The sequence below is a fragment of the Mesocricetus auratus genome, unplaced genomic scaffold (assembly GCF_017639785.1).
Source record: "Mesocricetus auratus isolate SY011 unplaced genomic scaffold, BCM_Maur_2.0 Super-Scaffold_100011, whole genome shotgun sequence".
Taxonomy (NCBI): Eukaryota; Metazoa; Chordata; class Mammalia; order Rodentia; family Cricetidae; genus Mesocricetus; species Mesocricetus auratus.
The window spans coordinates 8,554,190-8,562,849 of record NW_024429195.1 but is presented as its reverse complement, the minus strand read 5'-3'; the positions used below and the strand labels follow the sequence as shown (position 1 = coordinate 8,562,849).

General features: G+C 44.3%; 1 long non-coding RNA gene across 1 annotated transcript; it reads left to right on the top strand.

The window, feature by feature from the left end:
* The first annotated feature begins 553 nt into the window (after window positions 1–553).
* Window positions 554–5,108, top strand: LOC121143173. Its single transcript, XR_005880322.1, has 3 exons — window positions 554–999; window positions 1,648–1,748; window positions 2,711–5,108. It is a non-coding gene; the product is annotated as an uncharacterized LOC121143173 (long non-coding RNA).
* The last annotated feature ends 3,552 nt before the right edge of the window (window positions 5,109–8,660 follow it).

Below are 8,660 nucleotides of genomic sequence, written 5' to 3'. Positions count from 1 at the left end.
CAGGTGTGTTTATGATTCAGAGAAGAGAAGAAAAGGGAAGGGAAGAAAAGGGAAGGGAAGAAAAGGGAAGGGAAGGGAAGGAAGGGAAGGGAGGGAAGGAAGGGAAGGAAGGGAAGGGAAGGGAAGGGAAGGGAGGGAAGGAAGGGAAGGGAGGGGAAGGAAGGGAAGGGAAGGGAGGGGAGGGAAGGGAAGGGAAGGGAGGGAAGGAAGGGAAGGGAAGGGAAGGGAAGGGAAGAAAGGGAAGGAAGGGAAGGGAAGGAAGGGAAGGGAAGGGAAGGGAAGGGAAGGGAAGGGAAGGGAAGGGAAGGGAAGGGAAGGGAAGGAAGGATTTCTTGGAAGGTACCTAGCCAAGCATGGAAGCCATTCAACAAGGTACCAATGACCACATGAAACCATGTTCCTACAAGCTGCTGCCGCCTGCCCCTTGGTGGTCTCCTTAGAAACCAGCCTCTCCAAACAGTGAGTCACGTCCTGCTCAGAGGAGCAGGTGGTGAGCTCCATCAGTGTCCCTGTGCTAGCAGATGCCCAACTATTTCACTGAGTCATTCTCACCTACTCCTAATTCCGTCTGCACTCTGACACGAACAGAAAGTTCACTCCCATGGCTGCTTGGTGCTCATCCTCTGAACACTGACTGCTGGAAGCAAAAGGGACTCTGCAGACGAAGCGAGCTCCACTGCCCTCTGCAAACGGTGCTCTCAGGAGAGCCGTCTCCATAGCATCTTCCTGGGCTTTCACACTCACCGCCGAGATAGATTGTGGGCTACGAAGGGATTTTCTGACAAGTCCACACATGTCTCTGTCTTACAGTGAATAAATGTGCAGTGGCCCTCACTGCCTGTTAAAGATGTGATCACTTGTGTGTGGTTGAATGTACCTGCCTTGCAAGAAAAGGAAATCCTTTTCTTAAACCAGACTTGGGGAGTGATGTTGCTGGCCAGGAGGAGAATGGGCAAATGCAGGTCTGAACACAATGGAGGAATCAGCACATATTGGCAGGTAGGGAGCAGGGGAAAGCAAGGGTTTCCACAACTAACACTTTCTAACAACACCAAACAGCAGTCTGCCACCAGGAAAATCCGGCCCGACTCCGGATGGTACCCAGAGCTAGGATGAAGCTGCAGGGACGCAGGAAAATCTGCTTCGGTTGCTCTGGGGGTGGAGGGTGGGAGATGTCAAAGCCATAGCCTGTGGCCTGGCTTGCCTCTCTGGGGCTGTGGTCAGACTGCTCAGGGGATGCAAATACGCTGACCTAGCAGGTGGAAATCCCAAGCTCAAAGCAGCACAGCAGGACTTCGGAGACTGCTCCCCAGCTAAAGCATTAGGGAGCACACAACCCGGTGGAGGTTACCTCTTCTGCCAATTTGTCCAGCAGGTTAGTTTAGAGCCTGTGAAAGAGATCTAGAAAGTGAAACCAGACTCTCATAACCCTGAGCTGAGTCATAGCTCCTTGGCTCTTCAAGGTGGCCCGAGTCAGTTTTTACCCCTTTCCCCAACCTTTTTGCTTATGGCTAAAACAAGGATCAAACCCAATTCTTAGTACACGCCCTGTCTCATCCTTCTGTCCTTCTGAATGTCATTCCAGATCACATCAGTGTGCTCTCTATTGAAATTATTTCCTACTTTTTTAAATTGGTAACATTCTAGCTGGCATAACAGAAAATCAAAGTTGAGCCTCTTGTTGACTCATGAGCTCAATCCTACGAGGGAAGGAACAGGTTTCCTGCGTTACAGGATCTTGCTTCCAGGTAATAATAATAGATATCATTTACTGTGGTCTGCTGTGAGCCAGCATTTCACATTCCTTATCTCACTTAACATTTTAATCTTTAGGGGAACTTTGTGTGTGAGAGAGAGGAGGGGGAGTCATGTTGTTTTTCTTGGATTAAAAACATAAGTCAATGCTTCAGGCTCTGCTAAAATGAGTGTGCAGGTAAACATATCTGGTGCCATATTTTAAGATTAAGTTTTAAAATAGATACAAATTAAAATGTGGAGGATATGGATGTAATTTGCAGCATAGCACAGCCAGATTTTTCTTCGTAGTAGAGCTGTGGCAGGAAACCTCATTGAAATGGAAGAATCCCAGTTGGAGCTGAGACATTCTTCGTCTAAATTTAAGTGTTTTTCTTTATGGCACACTGCTCCCATGTTCTAGTTTTGGAAACAACATAAACTCTTGAGAAGCTCAATAAAAATACAAAACCCAGTGTTATATCTAGTTAATTCAGAACATTCCACATGACAGCAGAAAATGAAGTCCCAGTTGTACACGTCAGATGGCCTTGTCCCCATTAACAGGGGTCCTGGAGGCTGGAAAAAATAGAACACTTAGCGCCTGGGGTGCGGTTGTAGAGGTCCACGGTTTTCCATCTCTCCCCTCTTAAACAAGCAAATAGAGCTACCGTGTTTGTTATCTTTTGCGGATAGCAAAAGTATCTGCATATGGAATGAGATGTCTGGGAATGCTTAAGGAACCTAACCGACAACAAGTAAAACAGTAAACTGAGGCAGTAGGTGGTATGGTGGTATTAATATATTACTAGAATCTGGGCAAGGAATTGCAATGATCCCAGCTATCTGTGCGGGAGGGAGGAAAGGAAACGAGAAACCTCCCTCTAACCTTTTCAACAGAGAAAATGGTTTCAGAATGATACCCAGGAATGAGGATTGTCCTTGGATGTATCCAATCATTTGATTTTTTTTTTAGCCATCGATAGACATTATCATCTACGGATGTGTGGTTGCATTTCATAGCTATCCTGGGACATCTGTGGGCTGCACGTTGGACGCATCTGCAGAAGCTTAAATGCAACATGGTGATTTGAAAGTAAGCTGTGAGAGAAAGAAGACAAACTTCAGATTTCAAAGACTGCATTAGTCAAGCGCCGTTCGCAATTCGGAGGTGGGGCCGGCAGCACTGACACCCGCCTGCGTCTTTAGTCTTTAGTCATCTACAGGCCTGCGTCTTTAGTCTTTAGTCATCTACAGGCCTGTGGCTTTAGTCTTTAGTCATCTACAGGCCTGCGTCTTTAGTCTTTAGTCATCTATACGCCTGCGTCTTTAGTCTTTAGTCATCTACAGGCCTGCGTCTTTAGTCTTTAGTCATCTATACGCCTGCGTCTTTAGTCTTTAGTCATCTACAGGCCTGTGGCTTCAGTCATCTGGTACTCCCTCCTCTGCTCCTCTCTGCCAGGTGAGTGGCTCGTCTCATTCCACCACACTTTGGCCCCAATCTGAGAACACAACCATTACTTCAGCTTTAATAATGCATTTCTTTCTCCACTCATAACAAGGCGTTCTTCCCAGTTGTGATAGCTATGGTTTTTCTGCTTACCTCATTGCTTTCCCTGAAAGTTTAAGTGACCCAGCCTGGGGTGAGTGCTTTGGTTATGTACAGTCACACATATCATTTATCTTTCCTGGAATGCAGTCATCGGAGAAGCTTGAATAAGCACTGGCTTGTGGTGGAAAGATTTCTGTTATGACGTTATCGCAACATTTTATAAGCATCATCTGAGAATTCATAGGCTGAATTTTATTAAATTAATCATCAGATTAGCATACACTTAGACAACAATGAGCCAAGAGTTTGGGGATGTGGAAATAACTTATTCTTTTTCACATGCATCATGTGCTCCAAACCTACCAAGAGTTGCCTAATTCATTCTCGGAATTGGATTTCTTAGTTGGCTTCATTTGGCTGTAAAGATCAGAATCTCTCCCAAATTTCCTTGAGAGACAGAGCATCTCTGTAATGGATACAAATGGTTTAAAACAGTGTGGGACCTGACTGGTCCTGGGGTGGGGTACCTTGTGGCCTCTAAGTGTCTCTCTAGGCCTCTTTCATCTTCAGGCTTTTTTCTTCCTGCCCACGTGGCCAGCACCAAGATACAAAACCAGTCCCAACCATCTGCAAACTGAGGGTGTTCTGTGTGCCAATCTTGCGGTATTCGATGCACACTAACTTGCCCCTCCAGCTGCTGTCATTGAAGTCTGACTGGCACATGAATTGGTATTCCCTTAATCCAGACTCACACATGGGGCATCATCTCTTCTTAGAAGTTCATGCTTTTACTTCCCGGTTAGGATTACAGAATGCAAGGGTGTAATTTGACCAGCTTATTTTTGGGCTCTGCTACACAGTCAGCCTGTGAGTTGGCTTCCGTTCCCTCAGCTGCAGAGCTCTGGAACATTCCCCGGCGAGTGTTTGCTTAGCTCAGAACACTGGGGTGAGACTGCTCTATGCCTGCAAGTGGGATGGGTTCCTCCAGGAGAAGCTCTAAGAGTGACAAGTACTATTCAAAGCAGCCACACAAGGAGTGGAAACAGGGTGTTGTGTGTTGAGTAAAGCAACCTGTGATTTGGGAAGTGCCTTCTAGTCATTCATGTGTGAATGGCATGCATTAGGGCGTAGTCACTTCTGGGCTGAAAGACTCATGACTATAATGACATAAGAGCCTCAGAGTTTATATGAGGACGTGCTTTTCCATGCATTGTACTAGAGCACCTATATGGTGTTATTTGAGGGTCCTCAAAAGAGAAACTTGTCTCAGAATCCATCTCTGTAGCTCTGCCTGCCTTTAACACAATGTCTTGGGCCAGAGCAGATGGTTATCTTGCTGGCATTTTCACCACTACTCCTATTTTCCTGCCTCGTTTCTAGCTTCTCATGACTCCTCCCACACATCTGCTCCTACACATCTGATCAAAAACCTTAGACTTTTTTTTTGCTAATTTCTACCGCCATCCATGTTCCAGAAGACATTGACCCCACCAACCTGAGTCTACCCATGCTCTTCATCAGAACCCTGGAACTATAATGTTTAGGCTTCCTGCTTATTCTCAGCATCTTGTTTTTAAGGCAGAGTCTCTCTATATATACCCCAGTCTGGCTTTGAACCCAAGGTCCTCTTGCTTCAGCTTCCTGAATGCTGAGAGTTTTGAATTTTCTCTCCACTTTAGATTATGTTTTTAACATGCGTTAGTCAAGATGACAACTGAATGAGTTCCTGGCTATGATTATATCTGAAGTCCTAGCATAGCATCTGATACATGATAAGAGCCAATAAATATCTATTCAAATGAATAAAATTACAATAAAACCACTGGTGCTTATGACTTACTTATTTTTATGTTTTACATATGTATATTTGCTTGCGCGGACATCTGTGTATCATGTGTGCTCAGCACCCATAGAGGCCAGATTCCTAGGAGCATAGATTCCCAGGAACAGGAGGCAAGAGATGGCTATGAGCTGCCATGTGGGTGCTGAAAATTGAACCCAGGTCCTCTGCAAGAACTGCCAGTGTTCTTAACCACTGAGCCATCTCTCCAGTCCCAAGACTGCTGCTTTAGAGAGAAACTTGTTTCTAGGTAAAGCATGCTTGAATGAATAAAAGAAGCAGGGTACTGCTTAGAAAAATCAGAATCAGAGAGGGTCTCCATGAGTGTGTACTGGAGGAAGGGGCAACTAAAGGCAAGGCTGTCTGCCGAAGGCACTTCTTCATATCAAGACTGGACCCGGCCAGGCTTCTTCATATCAAGACTGGACCCGGCCAGGCTTCTTCATATCAAGACTGGACCCGGCCAGGCTTCTTCATATCAAGGCTGGACCCGGCCAGGGTGCTACGAAACAACTTTAATCCCAGCACTGGAAAGGCTGGGGTGGGTGGAGTTATTTTATGTATGCAAACACACATAAGGAAAGTGAGAATGTCAGTCCTTATTAGGTAAATCCCCCTAGGATATCTGAAATAGGTTACCACCCCCATCTCCCCACCTCCAGCTCTGTAAACATTGACTCCTTGGGAGACTGACAGCTCTTGCTGGCTTTTCTCTTTTTCTTTGACTAGAAAATACACACTCATTCACCAAATATACCAGAAACAAAAATTTTCCAAGACATATGTGGGAATTCCGTGTCAAAGAGATTGGATTCTTCCAGAGACATTGTAGGTTCCAAGTGCTTTTGACGCCTCTGGTGTCTTAAATGCAGTTTTAAATTCAAGGTTTACAGAACATTGCTATAGACTATGAGTGGTTTGTAATTCTTCAGTTTTGACCTTTTTGATGATTGAGTCCTGGTGCATCCATGTCTGTATGTGGGTGTATGTTCATGTGCAAATTTATGGTTGGGTATGATGTATTCATGTGTGTGTATATCAGTGCATATGTATGCATGTCTGTGAGTGTGTGTGTGTATGTGTGTGTGCGCGCACGCATGCACACAGGTGGAGGCCTGGGGAGGATGTAAGGATCTCCCTCTATTATTCTCTGCCTTATTTCTTTGAGATAGAAACTCTCACTAAAAATATAACTCAGTATGTAGGTAGCCTGACTGATCACAAATCCTTTATGATCTGTCTGCCTCTGGCCCCCAATGTTGAAGTTTCAGGCATGTGTGGCAAGCCAGGATTTTTTACATGGGTGCTTGGAATTTGAACCCAGATCCTCCTGCTTGCATTAGCAAACAGTCTTACTGACCACTTTTTTTTTGGTCACAACAAGAGATTGATTACATTTGAGCATGTCAATTGTAATAGCCACTTGTAGTATAGTTCCTGCATATATCAACCTTTACTTTAAAATATTTATTTACTTATATTTATGTATATTGTGTACTTGTATGTATGTATATGAACTACATGCATGCAGTTCTTGAAGATGCCATACGAGGGCATCAGATTCCCTGAAACTGAAGTTACAGATGATTATGAGCTATCATAAATGTGCTTGGGAATCAAACACCAGCCCTACACTGAGCCATTTCCCTAGCCCCTAAAAAGTGTTTCTTAATAATTTTATTGAAGCAATGGAATAAAGATGGAAAGAGATAAAGACAAAACAAAAATAAAAGGAGAGTGAGCCTCAGTGGGTTTACCTTCTCCCTAGAAAACACAGCTTAAAGTATTGAGTTTTCTCTTTCTCTTAGAGATGATCTGCAATCAGATACTACAAAGTTGTAAGAGTTGAAAACAGTTAATTCTAAAAGATATACTCAGCAATTTAAAATTGGAGCAGAGAGAATGCATTCCAGGGGAAATGGACTCACTCAGTGTTCTTAAAAATTATGATTTTAATGGCACTGAGTATTACAAAGTTGGTGGGTAAAAACAATTTAAGGATCCTTCCCAACATCATAGGTTGCAGGGAACTTTGTGGTTTCTCTTTTGAAGTCCAACACACTGTATTTTACATTATTAAAACATAATTTAAGTTAATCACTATGCTAATGATATATTAAATATTCTTTTGCATTGCTAAGTTTTATATCTCTATTAAAAGCATAATGGCCACAAAAACTATGATTTTACTTTTCTTTAACTTCATGTCATCGATGGACCAGACAGGACAGATAATAGTAGCTAGAGACCAGTGTTGTCATTTTAGAATGTTGTAGAAACAATTAGGGAAGAGGGTGAGGGAAGGACGAGTCAATAAAGCTAATTCTTTGAGCTTGCAAAAAAGCCTTTTGGAAAAGATGGAGCTAAAGTCCAGGTAGTAGGAAATGGCTCTGCAGTGTTAGTGGTGGGGTTGCGGGATAGAGATGGGGTGGGCTTTGAATCTACACTTCAGAAAACCTGGCTAGAGGCCCTGAGGAATAGCATTCAAACTTCTATTCACTCTGTCTCTTGTAAAAGGCACCATCAGCTTCCCCTGAACTGTGTTCACACAGAAAGAGGCATCCTTCTCCCTCCACCGGCTCCTGTTTATACCCAAGGCAAGTCATGAATAGGAGGGAGAAAGGAGTCTCACTTCAGAAATGTATGCAAAATAGATGAAGAAGCCGGGCATTGGTGGTGCATGCCTTTAATCCCAGCACTTGGGAGGCAGAGGCAGGTGGATCTCTGTGAGTTCGAGGCCAGCCTGGTCTACAGAGCTAGTTCCAGGACAGCCTCCAAAAAAATACAGAGAAACCCTATCTCGGAAAACCAAAAGAAAAAAAAGAATAGATGAACAGCATAGGCCTGCAGCAGTTTCCCCACTCCCTGGAAGACAAGTCCTGCAAAGAACAGGGGATCAGGTCATCAATCCCATGGTCTCTGCCACTGAGACATGTGCAATTGGACATAGCTTCTGGAGGGCTGCCTTCCCCAGCAAGGAAGATCATTTTCCAAGCTTTCTTTCATGAGAGAGAGAGAGAGAGAGAGAGAGAGAGAGAGAGAGAGAGAGAGAGAGACTGCATATGAAGATGAGTATCAGTAGTTCTGTTTCCTGTGCTGAACACCACTACCATGTTGGGGGGTTACCTGGGAGGAGAAGGCACAGAGGTCTTTGGGCAGACGGTGGAAGGGGTTGTTCCTGATATCTGGAAATCAAGTTTCAGCTACAGTTGCCCCCTATTCCTTACATCTATGCTGTTTTGCCTATAGAAATTAAGGACAACTTTTATTAGAGTCAGATGAATTTGGGTTCTTATTCCAACACCCACGTAAAGGCTATGTGTGGCTAGGGGCAGTTACTTCTTGGAGGCTTAGTTAAAGATGGACTGTTAATAAGACCTGTTTCTTCTTGGTGAAAGATGTGATGAGACAACACACAGGACGTGGAAAGCTTCTCCCATCCCTGGAAGTGTCCAAGGGCCTAGGCCTGAAGGTGAGAAAGGAGTGGAGGCACCAGAGGAAGGTACTCACCAAGCAGGAGTTTATAACAGAATT